This window comes from Triticum urartu, chromosome 1A (assembly GCF_056163025.1).
Source record: "Triticum urartu cultivar PI428250 chromosome 1A, HENAU_Tu73, whole genome shotgun sequence".
NCBI lineage: Eukaryota > Viridiplantae > Streptophyta > Magnoliopsida > Poales > Poaceae > Triticum > Triticum urartu.
In genome coordinates, this window is record NC_141873.1 from 82,630,498 (window position 1) to 82,653,915 (window position 23,418).

Genomic DNA, 23,418 nt, shown 5'->3' on the forward strand with positions numbered 1-23,418 from the left:
AATCTCTCGGAGAAGGAGAGGTGGTCGATATCACTTCTCTCTGTATATATGCATATATGTTCATGACGATCTTTTGTTTCCTTCATTTGCTTACTAGCTAGCTAGCGTGTCTAGTCCTCTCTATATACGTATGTATAGTACGTAGCGTCGACCAAGCACAGACATAACAGAGGACACTTCTCTCTATTAATTATAACTAGCTAACACAATATATGAAACACCTAAATTAACCCCCTAAAACCCCCAACCCCCCCTCCCCCTTTCAAAAAAAAAACAAAAACCCCAGCCACAGAAGTGCTGACGCGTGGATGCCTATTGGTCCCGGTTGGTGCCACCAACCAGGACCAAAGGGTCTCCACGTGGGCAGTGCGCAGAGCCCAGTCAGGAGACCCTTTGGTCCCGGTTGGTGGCACCAACCGGGACCAAAGGGTCTCCTGACTGGGCTCTGCGCACTGCCCACGTGGAGGGCCTTTAGTCCCGGTTCTGGATTGAACCGGGACTAAAGGGTGGAGGTATTAGTACCGACACTTTAGTCCCGGTTCCTGAACCGGGACTAAAGGCCCTTACAAACCGGGACTATAGGCCCTTTTTCTACCAGTGAACAGCCTCAAGATATGGCTAATCACCTTACAGTGACTTGCACGATTACCTCCATAGACGATAAACATGTCTACATTTGATTTAAACTGAACACTCGGCAGAGGTTTTTAGTCTATATGGTTTCTTATAATGATGGTAACATATGCCAGTTACACTGCAAGAAAAGTGCATATCTATGACAAAAGGGATCTACGAAAAAGATAAAAGTGTTATATAGAAGTGACCACATACGTATATGTATATGTATATAGCAGTTAATAAATTTTAAAAGAGGTAATCTGCATAATTGCGAAGAATGAAAAAAAGAGCTACGCACACATGCTGATTTCGTTTGTGTGCGTGTGTATGTCAGGACCTGCATAAATCTCAAATCAGAATCAGATTCGGTCTTTGATGGCTACAGATGATTAATCACTAGATGCAATTAGACAAAACCTGCTGAGATCGGTCGCGCCTACGCGCATACGGAATCTGATGTCCGCATGATGATGCATGTGAAGGCTTGCCGGATTAGTTTCAGTTCAGCCTTTCAGGACCGCGTCCTCTCTCAGCGCGTCAGCCAGCCAAACATTTTCGACGACCAAACTAATCTTGCCTTAATAGCTAATCTAAGATGATATACCAGTCACATTACTATCACAGAATCACCAGGAGCCGGGCAGTCGGCTACGTCAGGTACTGCCCTATGCATGCCATCTACTAGTAGAAGCGTCTCCTCGAAAGATGGACGGCGAGCGAACTTGCTACGCATCTCCTCGACGCCGTACCCCGATTCCTGGCTTTTGCTTGGAAGAAACCAGGTAGATGTTGGGAAATAACCCACGGCGGGCATGTCCAGTGCGTGTGTGTGTGCGCGTGCGCTGAGCGTGTCGGCTGCTGGTCGGAGCCGCGCCGAGTCTGTGGCCGTGCGTGCATTAGGGTTAAAAATTTCAACAAAGTTTCAGTTGAATTTCTGAAATTTCGCATATTTTGATGGGGTCTGAAATATTTTTACCCCGAAAATTTGATGCATATTCAAATCGATTTCAAACTAAATTAAATTATGTTAAAACTTTTTAAAATGAAGTGAAATTTGGAATCTCAAGATCTGAAATAATTTCCGAAATATGCAAAATTTCCGAAATTTCACATATTTTGGTGAGGTCCGAAATTATTTTGTTTACGACCCCATGTACCCCCCTGAAACTAACCACTTGAATTGCTCAGGATTTGTTAAGTCGAGTGCATTTTCTTCCAAATCCAGTCAATTTCAATAAAAGTATCAAAAAATCCCGGGGTTAGGCACCTTTTTTCAATGAAATCTTGTTTTTTCCCGCATTAATTAGTTTAATTTAAAACCTTGGCATGCATGTGTGTGTCTGGGCATAGTCTGATTAATGTATGGGCATAGTCCGACAAATGTATGGGCGGTGTGTGTGCGTGTGTCTGTAGCATGGGTTGTGCGTGTGTGTGTGTACATCACGTGTGTGTGTGTGTGTAGGACTAAGTCTAGGCAGGTAGTGGATCCCGGGCCAAGGGTGGAGATCATTGCGGGCTCGCCGCGAGCCGCGTGTACGTGCACGTGGTGGCCACGGCCAAAGCGAGCTGATCGGGCGCCCAACTTGGTAGGAGGCGTGGGGATCGTGTCCCAGCGCCGGCCTAGGTATAAAACCCCCCTGTGATGATCATTGTAATTGCCGTGCCGACAAAGTTCGTGCTCTGGGATAGAAAAAGGGTTGTTGTTTGTGTGGTGGGCATTCGTGCGCCAGAAAAAAACACCACGTCCTCTCCTTCTTCCTTTTTCTTCTTGTGTATGTGCCAAAGAAAGTGGTGACATAGAGAGAGAGCTAGGACTAGAGACTAATAGTAGACCAACTAGCTAGCTCTATCGCATGATCGTTGGAACTTTCATGCTAGAATTTGTCTGCGCTAGGTTGAATTAGGTGATCAAGGCCTCTGATTTTGTGATTTCCCCTTCTCTCTAGTCGCAGCGCTGGCGTGTGTCGGACGAAGAAAAATCTGCTCTTATGTTGCCTTTGTCTGTTGAAAAAATTGAGGCGGTTGTTGAAAGGATCGATATAATTGACTAGAGGGGGATGAATAGATAACTATCAATTTTTTTTAGGTTTTCTTAACAAATTAGGTTTAGCAAAAATAGATTGTCTAGATGTGCAATTAGGTGAGCAACCTATATGATTCTAGCAACAATCACAACACAAGCAAGAAAAGAATACAACACAAATATTGCTTGTACAAAGTAAAGGTAAGAAGTAACCACAAGTGGAGCCGGTGGAGACGTGGATTTGTTACCAAAGTTCCTTCCTTTGAGAGGAAGTATGTCTCCGTTAGAGCGGTGTGGAGGCACAATGCTTTCTAAAAGCCATTAGGGCCATCGTATTGTCCTCACACCCTCGCACAATGAAAGATGCCGTCATTCCACTAGTTGTGCCCTTGAAGGCGGCAACCAGGTCTTTACAAACAAGGTTGGAACTATCTTCACAACCGAATTGAAGGCTCCCAACACCACCACGAAGCATCACCATAATGGAATATGGCACCAAGGCGACATCAACCGTCTAGGATGCTCAAACACCCAAGAGTAACAAGATCCACAAGGAATTGAAGAGGAGGAGAGAGGGGGGGGAATCAAACTTCTCTTGGTGGAAGTGTAGATCCACAAGGAATAAGTTTGATTGATTATAAAGAAAGATCGGGCAAAAATGAGTTTATGAGCAACAATAGAGAGGAAGAGGTGAGTCAACTTCGAGAAGATGACTTCCTTTTATAATGGGCGAGCGGTACTTCTGTTGGCATGAAAGTTTCAGCAGCTACATACAACTGAACATGTCAGGGAGACGGTACTGCCACTGGAGCGATACTACCGCTCCCACTAACAGTACTACCGCTTAGTGTTGATTAGCCAGTTAAAACAGCGGTAGTAAAAGAGGGCAGCGCGGTAGTGCCACATGGAGCGATACTACCGCTAGCTATTTCCGCTCTACTTTCGATCGAAGGACAGAGCAGTCCAGAAGGCAGAAAGTAAGCAACCGGGCTACCACGGAGCAGCAACCGGCTGCTAGTGGAGCTACGGCTCCGGTGCGCAAAGCTGCAACAGTATGTGAGCGGAGCTGAGCCGGGCTACGACAGAGCTGCAACTGGCGTGTTGGCATGCTATACGACGAGCGAGGGTGACCCGGTGACCAGAGACACGGCAAGGTGAATGCTACAACCAGCAAGGCCACAACCGTAGGATGCTATGATAACCTGCCTGGCGGCTTGCTACCATAGACATGGCGAGGTGGCGTGCTACAACCGGCAAGGCGGCATTCTACGCCGGCTGATGCGGCATGCTACGATGCAGCGACACGGTGGCCCGGAGACCAAAGACACGGCGAGGCGGCTGCTACAACCTTCGGCGCGGCATGTTGTAACCATCCAGGACGGAGCTGTGACCGACAGCGGGCATGCTGCAAGACGGGAGCTACTGCTGGGAGCGGACGGCGGGGGCTGCAGGACCAACGGGTGTCCTGCATGCATGGGGAGCTGGCACCGGCGACTTGCTGTGGTCGTGGCTCGTGGCTCGTGCGTCCGCCGCAGCCTTCTTCGCGCGGCGGTGGGAGCAGGGAGGTATTTTTTCACGTTTGACTTTCGTTGAGAATCTAAGATACGGGGAGAAAGAGTGGAAGACGGCATACATGTGCGTGCGATCAAACGGCCGATGCCTCTGCCCCCTATCGAACGTTGCATGTGGTGATTGATACCAATCGGGCACCCTGCCCGGGCGGCCGACGCAAATTTGCGTCCTTTAATTAAGGCACTTTTTTTGCGGAGATTTTAATTAAGGCACTAGCTAGCTTATTAGATGGATCAAAAATTTAGAGAATACTTCCGCGCCATAAAATTTACTTCATTACATTTGGAGGTTTCAATTGCTCCACATCATTCAATAGTATGTTATACAATAAATTTTTTTAGGCTGTACAAATGAAAGTATTGTGTTGTCATAGATATTAAGAAACAGTATAACTAAGCGAGCTACGGCTGCTCACAGCGTTTTGACGTTTGTGACCGTTTGATTATATCGATCGGCTGTCCTCGAGCCTTGCCTGGTGTTTCTAGGGCCACTGCTCCACAAACTTACCTAGGCCTGTTATGGTCGATCGGGCTGGAAGTAAAAGATGGGCCGGACCTGGCCTCACATCGTCCTTGCGAGCCTCTTTCTGGCCCTGCACACGTACGAGAGATTCCTCGGTCGGCTGGTCACCGGTCTACATATTATTGAACGATAAATTTATTTAACTTTACATCTAGCCTGACACAAGTACTCATGTACTTTTTCTGTTCCTAAATATAAGTCTTTTTAGAGATTTCAGTACGAACTGCATAAGGAACAAAATGAGTGAATCTACACTGTAAAGTATGTCTATATACATTTGTATGTAGTCTGTAGTGGAATCTTTAAAAAGACTTATATTTTGAAATGGATGGAGTAGTCATATTCCCCTCACATTTCACACGTCACGAGAGAGATCTATATATACTACACAACCAACTCTTGATGCTTTTTCTGGCCACCACCGGTAGAACCAAATACATACCTGTATTTTTTATTTTTTATATGATTTGCTAAAATTCAACAAAATTTGATCAAAATTTTGATTTCTTTGAACAATTGTCTTTAAAATAATCAAGAGTTTTCCAAGATTACTGTCTTTTTACGGAAATCTGTAATTCGGGAGTTTTACAAAAAGAATATGAATATGTGTTCTTTATGTATGTATATAGTCCAAATCCCCCAGATATTATTACGTTTCTCTCTAGATAGAAGGGTGTGGCAACTCACGTGAAGATGTTCTTTTTCTATGATGCATGTGAAAGATGAGTTCATTTTGGCCAGTTTTTGCACATATTACAACTTACTTTTGTACTGTCCCCATAATCTAAAATTAGATGGATGGTTATTTTGAAGATATAATTAAATAATATTGTGGGAGATAGAACAAAATTGTGATGGTTCCAAATAGTCCAATATCTAAATTTTCTCATATAGTTCTATCATTCTTTCATTAAAATGTCTTATTATTCTGTAAAAATGTCTCTAAGGTCGGCGAGCGCTGCAACGCGCGCCTTTATGGTCTAGTAAACTTATAAAGCCTACCGACCAAGAATCGCATACAGAGGATGCTGCTATAACCGGGTGCAGCAGAGCGCACCATTTCCTCTGGTACTACTTGTTGAACATCCAATGCTTTAGGTTGTGATTGCATATGTTTGCAACTATTTAAATGTATGATTTATTTTCTATTGATTTAGATATCCTTGTTAAAGGAAGGTGGTCGAACAAGGGACAAACATTTTGTCCCTCTTGGAAAGCTTTCACCTCACCCAGTGTCTGTGGATATTTCATGCCCTTCGTTTGACGATCCAAATTGTGAGTTGTCCTCAGGTTTCTCTATGTGATCAAGTTAGCGAGTGGCGGTGAGAAAGAAATCATTTTAATCATTTTATTATTTGCCTTCGCTGAACTCTTCTTTTTGTGCACATGTGCCTTTATTAAACTCTGGTGAAACATATATTATACTCCTTCGTCTCAAAATAAGTGTCTCGACTTATATTAAAGTTGAGACACTTATTTAAGTGTCTCGACTTATACTAAAGTTGAGACACTTATTTTAAGACACGGGAAGTATATGCTTGATCACTTACTCTTTAATTAACTTCTCATGATTATGCATCCGGCCCGAAGCATCATCCCCGGAGTACTACATGCGCCTCACGTGGCAATGCTTATATATGTAAAACTATGAGAATCTTAGCAGATTTCGTAAAAATACCCAAACATTAAAATGACCGTCATTTTGTGGTTTTGAGGGAGAAATATGTCCATTTCAGATCCCGCAAAATGGGCGGCAACGGGAAAAAAAATTATCCAGCCCTTCCTAAAACAACTCATGCCCAAGATATCCAGTTTTGGAGGTGATTTCTAGGGTGAACTGAAAAACCATGTGATGGTTGCCCGGAGGAAAATTTGAGCCCAACCGTCACCGTACTAGCGCTGGACTCACTGAAGTCCGGCAAAATTTCACAAAGGTGCTCCAATTCGGCCCAAATCCCCTCCAATTTTCGGCGACCAAGCCAAGTTCGACCGATTTCAGTTAATTGCGACTTTGGAGCTGGAGCTTAGGCGAGCGGGTGCCATTGACAGGCGGCTAGGCGGGCAGGGCCAATGCAGGGGAGGTCGGGAGCGATCTCGAAGGCGACCGGACGGGGCGTGGGGGCGAGCAGCTGGAAAGGTCTACGGGCGAGCGCGACCAGGGGCAAGGGGGTAGGGTCGCGAATGCATGTTGGGAGGCAGGCGGTCAGGGTCCCCGCCAGCGGGCCGCGTGTGAGCTGGGGAGCCAGTGTGGCTGACTACGCGAGGTATAGAAGAACCTGCAGACCTGTGGGCCTCATGTGTAGATCTCTTTTTACAGTATTTTTGAGGTACCTTTTCAATCCGGCGCCATATTAGAAAACCGTTTTATGGTGTACCCTAAGGTTACTGAACCTCAATTTAGTAGCAGGGTCAAAGATGTTATTCATATTCCTTTTGCAGAGGAAAGATGTTCATATTAACAATTAGAGTTAATTTCATTTCTCCTATAAATTTTGGGCCATGCTACGCGTCGGCTGGCGGATTTTTTAGAAAGATCCGCCGCCTCGGCAACTGTCATTTGTACAGCTATCCAGCATCCAACACGGTTCTCATTATTGCAACAAGGGCAGTGTTGCAGAAATACTTTGCAACAAAGGTTATGTTGCAGATTTTTTTCGACATAGTTGATGTTGCAGATTTTTTTTCATCACTGTGTTTTGCAACATGGGTATTGTTGCGGAAACCAAATTGCAACACAAACAATGTTGCAAAAATATTTGTTATTTTTTTCGTCTTCATTTTTTTCGCTTTTTTGTCTTTATTTTTTCGCAACATGGATGTTGTTTGCGGAAGACAGTTTTGCAACACACATGACGTTGCAGAAAAAGAGACGCGAAGGATACATGTACACGTGTCACATAGAAGAGGGCAGAAAGAGAGACATGAAGGATACACGTACACGTGTCACATAGAAGAGGTGGCGGATCCGTCCGGCGAAGGAAAGAGTTTCCCCTAAATTTTAGGTTTGGGATAGATTATATCACAACTTCTGTTTTCATCCCTTATAACTTTTTTACATTTTGACTAGTCGGTCCCACATTTCAGTGTGGGCTTGGACGCCATGTAAGACTGTACTAATGTCATCTCCATTCTCCAACTGTCCAACATATATATGTTTCATAAAACTGTATCTGGATCATCTCATCATGCCGTCGTATGTGTGGTGTATATTAAAGTCTCAAGCGACCTGTAGACTGGATTACTAAGTAACTCTAGGCTGTAGAAAAGTGAGAAAGAGTTGGTCGATCCATGATGATGATCCTTTGTCATTTAGAGTATCTACAGGCGGACGTCTTAAACCCGCTTCATACGTTCGGGCGGGCCGCCCGGTCACGATTTTTTATCCAGACGGACCCCTCAAATGACCCTCAAACGTTTGGGCTGACCGACACCTCCCATATCCAGCCTAAATATGGGGCGGATATGGAGCGCTCGGGTGCGTCCGGGCACGTCCGCCATGTCAGATCCGGCCCACGCTGGTCCATCCGACCCTACATAAATTTCTTCCTATCCGCTCGCCGGACCAAACCCTAGCCACTTCACTCCCCTCCCCTCCCCTCCATCACCCAGTCTCGTCTCCGGTTCCTTCCGGCCGTCTCCAGGACGACGGGCAACAAATCTGAGTCCTTCACCACCAGATCCGTCGACCCCGAACTCATCCAACGTGGCCCCAAGGAGGAGATGACTGTCTGGCTTGCGCTCCGCCGCACCCGGGAGGACCTCGGTGCATGGTTGTGCTCGGACTCCATCCGTCGGGAATCCATTGCATCCGCCCGAATGGCGCATGGATCCGGCGCTAGGCCAGCCGTAGCTGCCTCGCTGGAGGCTGTGCGGTCTGTGTGGCGCCCGGGCCTATCCGAAAGAGAATCCAGTACCTCTTGGTCCTAAATATCAGAATAGGACGCGCAACAACGGAACAACAAGAGCAAGACCGCCCTCGAGTCAGCAAGCCAACCGACCCAGGTGACCTACTGAACGCGTTGGCGCACGCGCAACCCATCCATTAGCGCGCCGATATTCGGGACGCACCATCGTCCCACGAGGCCATGGCACGACATGCCCACCGTGCAAGGCACCAGACGTGGGAGGCGGCGGTAGCCCTCGCAGCAGCGGACATCGGCGAGGCGAAGTCACATTCTCAGGCGCCCCTTATGGGGCATCAGTCCGGGCGACACAACCGCATCATGGTGGACGTCGATGGCTCGTACCCGGACGGATCCGTCATCGATCTGACGTCCACCTGCACCCAACGGGTTCCGGGCTCTGACGAGGAAGAGTAGGGCATGGGAGACAACGGCGCATTGAGTTCCGTGAGCCGGCTTGTGTCCCATCCCTTACTCTACCTTGACGGCGACCGAACCAATAATCTGAGGAGCGCGGCCGGCCGCCAGACATGGCCAGGGCGGAACCGGGAGAGCAGGGTGTGGCACTGGGCGAGCAGGGTGTGGCACTGGGCGAGCTTCGTTTAGATTAGGTTTCATGTTGCATGTAATAATATGGATTTGAATTTGAGATATCCGGATGTAGAATGCATTTTTTAAGACGTCCCCGGTCACTGTCCACGGGTGCGCCCGGGCACGTCTATGGGTGTTTGAGGTGTCGGATTTGTCAAGTCCGGATGTAGATGCTCTTAGTAAACTTTAATTCCAGTTGAGCAGAAATATCCTTCAGGTTAAAGCAAGACAAGAGTCCAAAAAGCCATATGCTTATTGTTAGTGAACAATAGGAAAAGCGAGAAAGATATGAAACATCTCTGCAAATAATTGGCTTATGATCATCATCTCGCACATTACCGCTAGTCTCGGTTTGCACAGACGATCATATGCTGCCTTGGACTCAATGATCGGGGAATAGAAATATCTAAAGCTGAAATAACGACTTCACATTTTACTCCCATAAAAGCTACATTTACATAGTATTTCCAGTGAGTAAACCGACCATTTTTGGAATAACGACTTGATCAATCTTGTAGAGAACCAAAAGAACAAAAAAAAATAATAGCAATTCCATTTTACACACGCATATGCTACACTAGGCGCACCTAGCCGCACCTAGCTAGCTAGTACTCCTACTAGCGCCTTGCCGCCTTGCCGCAAGCCGCCGCGGCTTCCTCCGCCGCCAGCCGCTCATGCACTATCCTGATATACGCCGCCGCGGCCGCGTCGATGCCGCCCCGCTGCGCAACGGCGCCGGCGGCCCCGTGCACGCTCGCCGTGGCCATCTTCTGCCTCTCCGTTCCGATCTTCTCCACCCTCTGGACGCAGACTTCTCCAACACGCGACATGTCGGATGATATATACTAGTGTGTTGAGTGTTTGGATTTGGTTTGGACTGAATGAATGAATGATCGTGGATGCACCGGAGGGGCAGGGTATTTATAGAGCAGCGCCCACCGCCTCCATGCGGTCGCGTGGTTTCCAAGGAAGAGTCGTCTCCGAACATACATGACTGCTGGATTGATGCGTTGACTCAATGGCCCTGGTGGAACGTTCAACACGCACGTAGTAGTACGTACGAGTGCAATATTGTTATACCTCACGGTGTTTCAGTTGGACTTGGTCAATGTTCTCCCTTTATGCCGTTTCATACATGTAGTCACTACTCTGTAGCTTGTCAATATAATGACATATTCACTAGTATCAAAAAGAATTTCGCCTTTGCTATTGCATAGATGGGTGAAATTTTTCGCCGCATAAATGATCCCGCGTGAGAGCATGGCAGGGTGGGGTGGCGGCGTACGGGCCGCGTGTGGCGGGGACCAAAAGTTCGAGGCGGTGCTAGTGGAGTCTTTGGATCAAGATCTTACGGTTGAGCAATTTGATTGAAAAATACAGGCGATTGTGTAATAGGCAGACTTTTTTTTTCCGAGTCACTAGTGCTAAAACTTGGACAGAAACTGTCGTCAATACTCAAGACTACTCCAACTCTATTATCTCACTACTACGTTCCAAATGATTGTATTAACTGGTAAATTAGTGGGAAAAGAAAGTAACGATTGATCACTCTGAATGAGCCAAGTGATACTTTTGGTTGTCTTCTGGGTAGTTATCCTCAAAAAAAAAAAGTAACGATGAGAATTGCCAAGAAGCGACGAGTGAAAAAACACCTATACGCACACGCTGATTTGGTTTGCTATATAGGTCAGGACGTGCAACTGCTTCATAAATCTCAAATGAGAATCAGATTCGGTTTTTGATGGCTACATATGATTGATCACTAAATAAAGGTAACAGACAAGACCTGCAGAGATTCGGTCGCGCATAAGAAGTCCGTTGTCCGTATGATCGTGTCTCCATCGGCCAAATTCCACGGACCAAATTAAGCACGCGGGTTTACTAGTACAAGTACATCTGTCTGAACTAGCTAATTGTTTGGCTAAGCCGGGATTATAATTTTCACATATAAACAAGGGTGCAACGTGTGAAAAGCAGGGACTAGCTAGTGTCACGGGGCTGCTAGAAAGTCCAAAAGTGTTTAGTTTGGTGAGTCAGTAAGTGAGGGTCAGAAAGAAGTGTTCCATCAGTTTGTTTTCAATACAACATCCATCAGTGAGTGAGGGTCAGAAAGAAGTGCTCCATCAGTGAGTGAGGGTCAGAAAGAAGTGTTCAATCAGTTGCCTTTGTTGAACTTTGCTGAAGCATATATTTTACGCTTGATTCCCCGCTCTCTAATTAACTTTGCATGATCAGGCGTCCGGGCAGGAAGTATCATCCTAATAAGGGTACTGCATGTGCTTCACGCGGTAAGAGTAAGAACAAGATCACTGGGAGGAGTGGAGTCACACACTAAATTGATGTACTCTCTCTGCACCAAAATATAGAACGTTTTTTTAGTTCAAAGTAGTATCAGCCAGTTCGTTCAAAAAGTCAAAAATCATTCAAGTACACATATGTTTCTATGGTTGAAACCCTAGCCACTGGAAGAAGAGGAGCTTCATTTTTTCGCTAGTTCCCCTGCTCTCCGGTAGCCACTTCGGGGGGGGGGGGGGGGGAGGGGTAGAGTCTGAAGCAAAATGGAGCTCTCCCGTTTGTTTGGATTCTAAACCGTCGGTTTATCCAAAACGATCCAGGCCGTCGGATCTCTAGATGGAGCGATATGGACCGTTGGATCTCAGACATCTCAGACGAAACGATATGGGCCGTCGGATCGAGGCTGGGCATGCCACCGCCTGTAAATCCCGTGCCCCACCAAGGGCATTCTTGTCTTTTCACACGCAGGCGTATAAAACGCATCAGGTCAAAACCTAGCCGCCACCTACCGCACACGCGCACCCCGCTCCTCCTCTCCTCTGCGCCGCTGCCGCCCGTCATCCTCCCCCGCATCACGCGCGCACGCGCCCCGCCCCATCCTCGCCTCGCTCCTCCTCTCCTCCGCGCTGCTGCCGCTCGTCCTCCTCTCCTCTGCGTCGTCGCCGTTGTCCATCGCCACCGCGCCCTCCTCCTCCTTCCACCTCCTAGCCCGCGTCCAATCTCTGCGGCCCTTTGCCCTCCCTGCGCCCGAAACCCTAGCCCCCGACCATGGTGCCCGAATCTGCAGGAGGTGCAGCAGAGAGGTCCCAGTGATCACGGCGACGCATTCGCGGCCGGTCCACCTCGGGCTGCTTCTCCACCACCACGCACCTGCCCCGCGTGCGCTCCTTCTCTCCCGGGAGTGGGCCGCAGCCATGGAGAGTGGCCAGAGGATCAAGGACGGCCAACCCCTGCCTCCTCTCCAGCATGCTTGTCTCTGCCATCTCTGCCGAAAAAGGAGACGGGAGCAATATGAGAAGACGAAGGAGAAGCCCTGCCATCTCTGCCCCGTCCACTGCGTTGAGCGCGGGGACCGTCTGGGCTCTGCTTATGCACCCCAAACTATTCACCTCCACGCCACTTCCAATCTCCCCATCCCTTTCTTGAAGGTATCTGTTGGGGAACGTAGCAATAATTCAAAATTTTCCTACGTGTCACCAAGATCAATCTAGGAGATACTAGCAACGAGAGGGAGGGAGTGCATCTTCATACCCTTGAAGATCTCTAAGCGGAAGCGTTCAAGAGAACGGGGTTGATGGAGTCGTACTCGTCGTGATCCAAATCACCGATGATCCTAGCGCCGAACGGACGGCACCTCCGCGTTCAACACACGTGCGGAACGGACACGTCTCCCGCGCCTTGATCTAGCAAGGAGGAGGGAGAGGTTGAGGAAGAGAGTCCAATAGCAGCACGACGGCATGGTGGTGATGGAGTGGCAGTTCTCCGGCAGGGCTTCGCCAAGCTCACGCGGAGGAGGAGAGGTATTGGAGGGCAGGGGCTGCGCCAGGTGCAAGGGTATGGCCGCCCTCCCACCCCTCCACTATTTATAGGTGGGGAGAGAGGGGGCTGGCCCCCCTAGATCCCATCTAGGGTTGGGGGCGGCGGCCAAGGGGGGGGAGGAGTGCCTCCCAAGTCTAGTGGAGGTCCTCCCCCTTAGGGTTTCACCTCTCCCATGCGCATGGGCCTTGGGGGGGCTGGTGCCCCTGGCCCATTGAGGCTAGGGAGCCCCCCTACAGCCCATGCTGCTGTGTTGGACGTGGTGGAACATTTTCCGGACCTCCGGACCCCTTCGGAACCTTCCGGAAGCTTCCCGGTACAATACCGGAAAAACCAAACTTTTCCTGGAACCCGAACAATAACTTTCCATATATAAAGCTTTACCTCCGGACCATTCCGGAACTCCTCGTGATGTCTTGGATCTCATTCGGGACTCCGAACAACATTCGGTAATCACATACAAGTCTTCCTAATAACCCTAGCATCATCGAACCTTAAGTGTGTAGACCCTACGGGTTCGGGAACCATGCAGACATGACCGAGACGTCTCTCTGGTCAATAACCAATAGCAGGATCTGGATACCCATGTTGGCTCCCACATATTCCACAATGATCTCATCGGATGAACCATGATGTCAAGGATTCAGTCAAACCCGTATACAATTCCCTTTGTCTATCGGTACGATACTTGCCCGAGATTCGATCGTCGGTATCCTGATACCTCGTTCAATCTCGTTACCGGCAAGTCTCTTTACTCGTTTCGTAACACATCATCCCGTGATCAAATCCTTGGTCACATTGTGCACATTATGATGATGTCCTACCGAGTGGGCCCAGAGATACCTCTCCGTTACACGGAGTGACAAATCCCAGTCTCGATTCGTGCCAACCCAACAGACACTTTCGGAGATTCCCGCAGTGCACCTTTATAGCCACCCAGTTACGTTGTGACGTTTGGTACACCCAAAGCATTCCTACGGTATCCGGGAGTTGCACAATCTCATGGTCTAAGGAAATGATACTTGACATTAGAAAAGCTTTAGCCTACGAACTACACGATCTTGTGCTAGGCTTAGGATTGGGTCTTGTCCATCACATCATTCTCCTAATGATGTGATCCCGTCATCAACGACATCCAATGTCCATGGTCAGGAAACCGTAACCATCTATCGATCAACGAGCTAGTCAACTAGAGGCTTACTAGGGACATGGTGTTGTCTATGTATCCACACATGTATCTGAGTTTCCTATCAATACAATTCTAGCATGGATAATAAACGATTATCATGAACAAGGAAATATAATAATAACTAATTTATTATTGCCTCTAGGGCATATTTCCAACAATCTCCCACTTGTACTAGAGTCAATAATCCAGTTCACATCGCTATGTGATTAACACTTAAGGTCACATCCCCATATGACTAACACCCAAAGAGTTTACTAGAGTCAATAATCTAGTTCACATTACCATGTGATTAACACTCAATGAGTTCTGGGTTTGATCATGTTATGCTTGTGAGAGATGTTATAGTCAACGGGTCTGAACCTTTCAGATCCGTGTGTGCTTTACAAATCTCTATGTCATCTTGTATATGCAGCTACCACGCTCTATTTGGAGCTATTCCAAATAACTGTTCTACTATACGAATCCGGTTTACTACTCAGAATCATCCAGATTAGTGTCAAAGATTGCATCGGCGTAACCCTTTATGACGAACTCTTTTACCACCTCCATAATCGAGAAAATTCCTTAGTCCACTAGTTACTAAGGATAACCTTGACCGTTGTCCTGTGATCCATTCCTAGATCACACTTGTACCCCTTGACTGACTCATGGCTTGGCCACTTCAGGTGCGGTACACAACACAGCATACTTTAGAGCCTACGTCTAAAGCATAGGGGACGACCTTCGTCCTTTCTCTCTATTCTGCCGTGGTCAGGTCTTGAGTTTTACTCAACACTCATACCTTATAACACAGCCAAGAACTCCTTCTTTGCCGATCTATTTTTGAACTCCTTCAAAATTCTCTCATGGTATGTGTTCGTTTGAAAGTACTATTAAGCGATTTTGATCTATCCTTATAGATCTTGATGCTCAATGTTCAAGTAGCTTAATCCAGGTTTTCCATTGAAAAACACTTTTCAAATAACCCTATATGCTTTCCAGAAACTCTACATCATTTCTGATCAACAATAGTCAACAACATATACTCATCAGAAATTCTATAGTGCTCCCACTCACTTCTTTGGAAATACAAGTTTCTCACAAACTTTGTATAAACCCAAAATCTTTGATCATCTCATCAAAGCGTACATTCCAACTCCGAGATGCTTACTCCAGTCCTTAGAAGGATTGCTGGAACTTCGCATACTTGTTAGCATCTTTCAGGATTGTCAAAAAACTTCTGGTTTTATCACATACAACGTTTCCTCAAGAAAAACGTCGAGGAAACAATGTTTTGACATCCTATCTGCAAGATTTCATAAATAATGCAGTAACTGCTAACATAATTCCAACAAACTCTTAGCATCGCTACGAGTGAGAAAGTCTCATCGTAGTCAACTCCTTTGAACTTGTCGGAAAACCTCTTAACGACAAGTCGAGCTTTCTTAATGGTGACATTTACCATCATTGTCCATCTTCCTTTTAAAATCCATCTGCACCCAACAGCCTTACGACCATCAAGTAGTTCTTCCAAAGTCTATACTTTGTTTTTATACATCGATCCTCTCTCGGATTTTATGGCCTCGAGCCATTCGTCAGAATCCGGGCCCACCATCGCTTCTCCATAGCTCGTAGGTTCATTGTTGTCTAGCAACATGACTTCCAAGACAGGATTACGTACCACTCTGAAGTAGTATGCATCCTTGTCAACCTATGAGGTTTGGTAGTGACTTGATCCGAAGTTTCATGATCACTATCATAAGCTTCCACTTCAATCGGTGTAGGTGCCACAGGAACAACTTCCTGTGCCCTGCTCCACACTAGTTGAAGTGACGGTTCAATAACCTCATCAAGTCTCCACCATCCTCCCACTCAATTCTTTCGAGAGAAACTTTTCCTCGAGAAAGGACCCGTTTCTAGAAACAATCACTTTTGTTTCCAGATCTGAAATAGGAGGTATACCCAACTGTTTTGGGTATTCTATGAAGATGCATTTATCCGCTTTGGGTTCGAGCTTATCAGCCTGAAACTTTTTCACATAAGCATCGCAGCCCCAAACTTTTAAGAAACGACAGCTTAGGGTTTTTCTAAACCATAGTTCATACGGTGTCGTCTCAACGGAATTGTGTGGTGCCCTATTTATAGTGAGTGCGGTTGTCTCTAATACCTAACCCATAAACGATAGTGGTAATTCGATAAGAGACATCATGGTATGCACCATATCCAATAGGGTGCAGTTGTGATGTTCGAACACACCATCACACTATGGTGGTCCAGGCAGTATTAGTCGTGAAACAATTTCCATAATGTCTTAATTGTGTGCCAAACTCGTAACTCAGATATTCATCTCTATGATCATATCATAGACATTTTATCCTCTTGTCACGACGATCTTCAACTTCACTATGAAATTACTTAAACCTTTCAATAATTCAGACTTGTGTTTCATCAAGTAAATATACTCAGCATCTACTCGAATCATCTATGAAGTAAGAACATAATGATATCCACTGCATGCCTCAGCACTCATTGGACTGCACACATCAAAATGTATTACTTCCAACAAGTTGCTTTCTTGTTCCATCTTACTGAAAACGAGGCCTTTCAGTCATCTTGCCCATGTGGTATGATTTGCATGTCTCAAGTGATTCAAAATCAAGTGAGTCCAAACGATCCATCTGCATGGAGTTTCTTCATGCATATCTACCAATAGACACGGTCCGCATGTCTCAATCTTTTCAAAACGAGTGAGACCAAAGATCCATCAACATGGAGCTTCTTCATGCGTTTTATATCAACATGACTCAAATGGCAGTGCCACAAGTACGTGGTACTATTATTACTATCTTATATCTTTTGGCATGAACATGTGTATCACTACGATCGAGATTCAATAAACCATTCATTTTAGGTGCAAGACCATCGAAGGTATTATTCAAATAAACAGAGTAACCATTATTCTCCTTAAATGAATAACCGTGTGGCGATAAACATAATCCAATCATGTCTATGCTCAACGCAAACACCAAATAACAATTATTTCGGTTTAACACCAATCTCGACGGTAGAGGGTGCGTGCGATGTTTGATCACATCAACCTCGGAAACACTTCCAACACATATCGTCATCTCACCTTTAGCTAGTCTCCGCAGCCTTTTATTTCGAGTTACTAACGCTTAGCAACCGAACCGGTATTTATTACCCTGGTGCTACTAGGAGTACTAGTAAAGTACACAATAATATGACGTATATCCAAAATACTTTTGTCGACCTTGCCAGCCTTCTCATCTACCAAGTATCTAGGGTAGTTCTGCTTCAGTGACCGTTCCCCTCATTATAGAAGCACTTAGTGTCGGGTTTGGTTCAACCTTGGGTTTCTTCACTAGAGCAGCAACTGATTTGCCGTCTCATGAAGTATCCCTTCTTTCTCTTGCCCTTCTTGAAACTAGTGTTTTAACCATCAACAATTGATGCTCCTACTTGATTTCTACTTTCGCGGTGTCAAACATCGCGAGTTGCTCAAGGACCATCATGTCTATCCCTGATATGTTGTAGTTCATCACGAAGCTCCAATAGTTTGGTGGCAGTCACTATGGAGAACCATCACTTTCTCATCTGGAAGATTAACTCCCACTCGATTCAAGCAATTGCGGTACTCAGACAATCTGAGCACATACTCAACGATTGAGTTTTTCTCCCTTAGTTTGCAGGCTTAAGAAACTTGTCAGAGGTCTCATACCTCTTGACGTGGGCACTAGTCTGAAATTTCAATTTCAGTCCTTGGAACATCTCATATGTTCTGCGATGTTTCAAAAACGTCTTTGGTGCCCACAATTCTAAACCGTTAGCATTACGCACCGAACTATCATGTAGTCATCAAAACGTGTATGTCAGATGTTTCCCAACATCTACAGACGACGCTCGAGGTTCAACGCACTGAGCGGTGCATTAAGGACATAGCCCTTCTATGCAGCAATGAGGACAATCCTCAGTTCACGGACCCAGTCCGCATAATTGCTACTATCAACTCTCAACTAAATTTTCTCTAGGAACATATCTAAAACAGTAGAACCAAAGCGTGAGCTACGACATAATTTGCAAAGACCTTTTGACTATGTTCATGATAATTAAGTTCATCTAATCAAATTATTCAATGAACTCCCACTTAGATAGACATCCCTCTAGTCATCTAAGTGATACATGATCCGAGTCAACTAGGCCGTGTCCGATCATCACGTGAGACGGACTAGTCATCATCGGTGGACATCTTCATGTTGATCGTATCCACTATACGGCTCATGTTCGATCTTTCGGTCTTCCGTGTTCCGAGGCCATGTCTGTACATGCTAGACTCGTCAAGTTAACCTAAGTGTATTGCGTGTGTAAGTCTGGCTTACACCCGTTGTATGCGAACGTTAGAACCTATCACACCCGATCATCACGTGGTGCTTCGGAACAATGGATCTTAGCAACGGTGCACAGTTAGGGGGAACACAATTCTTGATATTTTAATGAGGGATCATCTTATTTATGCTACCGTCGTTCTAAGCAAATAAGATGTAACCATGACAAACATCACATGCAAATCATAAAGTGACATGATATGGCCAATATCATCTTGCGCCTTTGATCTCCATCTTCGAGGCGCGGCATGAACACCATCGTCACCGGCATGACACCATGATCTCCATCATCATGATCTCCATCATCGTGTCTTCATGAAGTTGCCTCGCCAACTATTACTTCTACTACTATGGCTAACGGTTAGCAATAAAGTAAAGTAATTACATGGCATTTTCATTGACACGCAGGTCATAAATAAATTAAGACAACTCCTATGGCTCCTGTCGGTTGTCATACTCATCGACATGCAAGTCATGATTCCTATTACAAGAACATGATCAATCTCATACATCACATATATCATTCATCACATCCTTTTGGCCATATCACATCACATAGCATACCCTGCAAAAACAAGTTAGACGTCCTCTAATTGTTGTTGCATGTTTTACGTGGCTGCTATGGGTTTCTAGTAAGAACGTTTCTTACCTACGCAAAACCACAACGGTGATATGCCAATTGCTATTTAACCTTCATAAGGACCATTTTCATCTAATCCGATCCAACTACAGTGGGAGAGACAGACACCCGCTAGCCACCTTATGCAACTAGTGCATGTCAGTCGGTGGAACCTGTCTCACGTAAGAGTACGTGTAAGGTCGGTCCGGGCCGCTTCATCCCACAATGCCGCCGAATCAAGATAATATTAGTAACGGCAAGCAAATTGAACAAATCATCAGCCACAACTACTTTGTGTTCTACTCGTGCATAGAATCTACGCATAGACCTAGCTCATGATGCCACTGTTGGGGAACGTAGCAATAATTCAAAATTTTCCTACGTGTCACCAAGATCAATCTAGGAGATACTAGCAACGAGAAAGAGGGAGTGCATCTTCATACCCTTGAAGATCTCTAAGCGGAAGCGTTCAAGAGAACGGGGTTGATGGAGTCGTACTCGTCGTGATCCAAATCACCGATGATCCTAGCGCCGAACGGACGGCACCTCCGCGTTCAACACATGTACGGAACGGAGACGTCTCCCGCGCCTTGATCCAGCAAGGAGGAGGGAGAGGTTGAGGAAGAGAGTCCAACAGCAGCACGACGGCATGGTGGTGATGGAGTGGCAGTTCTCCGGCAGGGCTTCGCCAAGCTCACGCGGAGGAGGAGAGGTATTGGAGGGCAGGGGCTGTGCCAGGTGCAAGGGTATGGCTGCCCTCCCACCCCTCCACTATTTATAGGTGGGGAGAGAGGGGGTCGGCCCCCCTAGATCCCATCTAGGGTTGGGGGCGGCGGCCAAGGGGGGGAGGAGTGCCTCCCAAGTCAAGTGGAGGTCCTCCCCCTTAGGGTTTCCCCTCTCCCATGCGCATGGGCCTTGGGGGGGCTGGTGCCCCTGGCCCATTAAGGCTAGGGAGCCCCCCTACAGCCCATGCTGCTGTATTGGACATGGTGGAACATTTTCTGGACCCCCAGACCCCTCTGGAATCCTCCGGAACCTTCCGGAAGCTTCCCGGTACAATACCGAAAAAACCAAACTTTTCCTAGAACCCAAACAATAACTTTCCATATATAAATCTTTACCTCCGGACCATTCCGGAACTCCTCGTGACGTCCGGGATCTCATCCGGGACTCCGAACAACATTCGATAATCACATACAAGTCTTCCTAATAACCCTAGCGCCATCGAACCTTAAGTGTGTAGACCCTATGGGTTCGGGAACCATGCAGACATGACCGAGACATCTCTCTGGTCAATAACCAACAGCGGGATCTGGATATCCATGTTGGCTCCCACATGTTCCACAATGATCTCATCAGATGAACCACGATGTCAAGGATTCAGTCAATCCCGTATACAATTTCCTTTGTCTATCGGTACGATACTTGCCCGAGATTCGATCGTCGGTATCCCGATACCTCGTTCAATCTCGTTACCGGCAAGTCTCTTTACTCGTTCCATAACACATCATCCCGTGATCAACTCGTTGGTCACATTGTGCACATTATGATGATGTCCTACCGAGTGGGCCCAGAGATACCTCTCCGTTACACGGAGTGACAAATCCCAGTCTCGATTCGTGCCAACCCAACAGACACTTTCGGAGATACCCGCAGTGCACCTTTATAGCCACCCAGTTACGTTGTGACGTTTGGTACACCCAAAGCATTCCTACGGTATCCGGGAGTTGCACAATCTCATGGTCTAAGGAAATGATACTTGACATTAGAAGAGCTTTAGCATACGAACTACACGATCTTGTGCTAGGCTTAGGATTGGGTCTTGTCCATCACATCATTCTCCTAATGATGTGATCCTGTCATCAACGACATCCAATGTCCATGGTCAGGAAACCGTAACCATTTATCGATCAACGAGCTAGTCAACTAGAGGCTTACTAGGGACATGGTGTTGTCTATGTATCCACACATGTATCTGAGTTTCCTATCAATACAATTCTAGCATGGATAATAAAAGATTATCATGAACAAGGAAATATAATAATAACTAATTTATTATTGCCTCTAGGGCATATTTCCAACAGTATCCACACTCTCTCTTCCTCCTGATTAACCTGCCCCCCATTCATGCCCTCCTCTTCTGTGATTTAATCACAAGAATTTCTTATCTTTGTTTGTGCAGGTCCTTTTTGTGTATGCCTACAAGTTGTTCGATAAAAATCCAAGCAGGTTGTAGGAGAAGGTTAATTCCATTTTATGCCCTTTTGTGTACTCAACGGTTCTTTTTTTTCTAACATTTAGCATGCAGTCAACATAACTTACATGTACAATGTATTACCTGGTCATGAAACTTGCCTACTCAAGATATGAGTAAATTGAGTAAATTCCCCAGAAAATATAGTTATGCTTGATTTAATATGGTTTGCTGTCACGCACAAGTGCACATTTAGTGAACTGCAAGCTTAAATCATGACAATGTTCTATGCTGAGCAAATCCACCCTTTGCAGGTATGCTTAGTAACGTCAAAGAGATGCCGCCAATTACAAATTATGATATTCATCATTACACATTAGCACCACCATGGATAGCCAAGATCCTTCCCAGCCATGATAATCAGGTATCTTAAAAGGTGCAACACATTTGATTTTGGGTTGATTCTGGTTCTTGTATTGAAGGCTTGATGTCTGTGAGTATTTACTTAAGAGGAAACTTGCATATGATGGAGAAGGCATTCATGGTAGAGGGAAAGGTTATTGTTGATCCTTTTTGTAAGATTTCCCCACTTCGCTTTTTTAACTGTGCATGATTCCTTATGGAGATTCACAAAAGGTGGCTACCTCAGTAAATGAATATACTTTTGGAAGATTCACAAAAGATTAGGGTTTATATGCATGTTGTTATCCATGACCTGTGATGGTTTAGATTGGAGCCTAACTGAATTAGTTGAATGTAGACTTTCTGATATGGATAAGCATATACAAATAAGGATCAACATTTGATTGGGTGTTACAGAAAAAAAATGGTTCCAAGAAATTTGTGAAGATGTGATGAAAGCTACAGATTTAGAGAATGAGTTTGCACTATTGATTCTAATAAATGGTATGAAAGATTTAGAAAAACAACCTACACTATTACTCCCTCCGTGCCATAATTATATAAGAGGTTACTACACCCAATATATGAGTACACTAGATGTAATAACATTCTATATTATGGGACAAAGGGAGTGCCTTATAGGAAACTGTATGGTGAACACCCAGTTTATTACATGGTTTATGTATGTGCTTTATCCTTATTGTAGTTTTAGTCATAGGTCACACATGCACTATTTCTAATAAAGGGCCATGTTTCTGTATGGTGTTTATTGCTATGATGTTTACTATCGGTGGTACCTTAGATTGTTGACTATATTTGTTTTGTACTCTGTTCTTCCAGAGTGAACTTTGCTGTCATTTTCGTCTATCCATCCAGAGGAAGTAGATGATTGATAGAGATTCGGAGGAAGCAATTAATAAATGAAGATCTCGAGGCTCCTATTTCTTCAGGTACTTCCTTTACTTGCAGTTTCCTTTTAATTACGAGCTACCTCTGCCAATATAGTCATTTATTTATTTCATTGCCAGTCTCTGTTGACTGAAATGTAACCATGCATGGGTAGCTTAAATGGCAGCAGTTCTTAATTAGTTAGAAAAAGACAACCAGATTAATCTTGCTTCAGATTATGTTTGTGCTGCTATTGCCCATCATCGGTTGTGTTGTTACTGCTGTTTAAACATACCTGGAACGGGTAACAAGCGGCAAGCCGCTCTTCAACATTGTCGATAACAGCCAGAGAGCGTCTGAATATGAGCGTTGTCGATAACAAGATAGCTAACTATCTATAGTAAAATTCAGCTCCACGTGTTTAGTTGGTACATTGCTTCTAAAATTTATGCACCCTGAAACTTGATTTGCATACTCAGAATATAGTCAGAAATGACAAGGAATTTAGCTTCAGAATTGACAAGGAATGCTCTTTTCTCTCTCTTTAGATTCATTGCTAGCCCCACAAAGGAAGAGGATGCCAGGACGAGGACTGTAATCAATCCCCGCCTTACTTTCCCAAAGACAGTGTGAATGACTCCGAGGCTAGGTGAGCAGCAGCCAGACCAGTACTTCCCCACCTGCG

At 45.7% G+C, this 23,418-nt stretch overlaps 1 long non-coding RNA gene across 3 annotated transcripts; it reads left to right on the plus strand.

The window, feature by feature from the left end:
- The first annotated feature begins 21,340 nt into the window (after positions 1-21,340).
- On the plus strand, positions 21,341-23,418 carry LOC125531525 (uncharacterized). 3 transcript variants are annotated; one of them, XR_007293310.2, is made up of 4 exons: positions 21,341-21,491; positions 21,758-21,867; positions 22,686-22,795; positions 23,282-23,418. It is a non-coding gene; the product is annotated as an uncharacterized LOC125531525 (long non-coding RNA). The 3 variants fall into 3 exon arrangements; XR_007293309.2 differs by having other exon boundaries at positions 21,341-21,478; XR_015603528.1 differs by lacking the exon at positions 21,341-21,491 and having other exon boundaries at positions 21,579-21,867.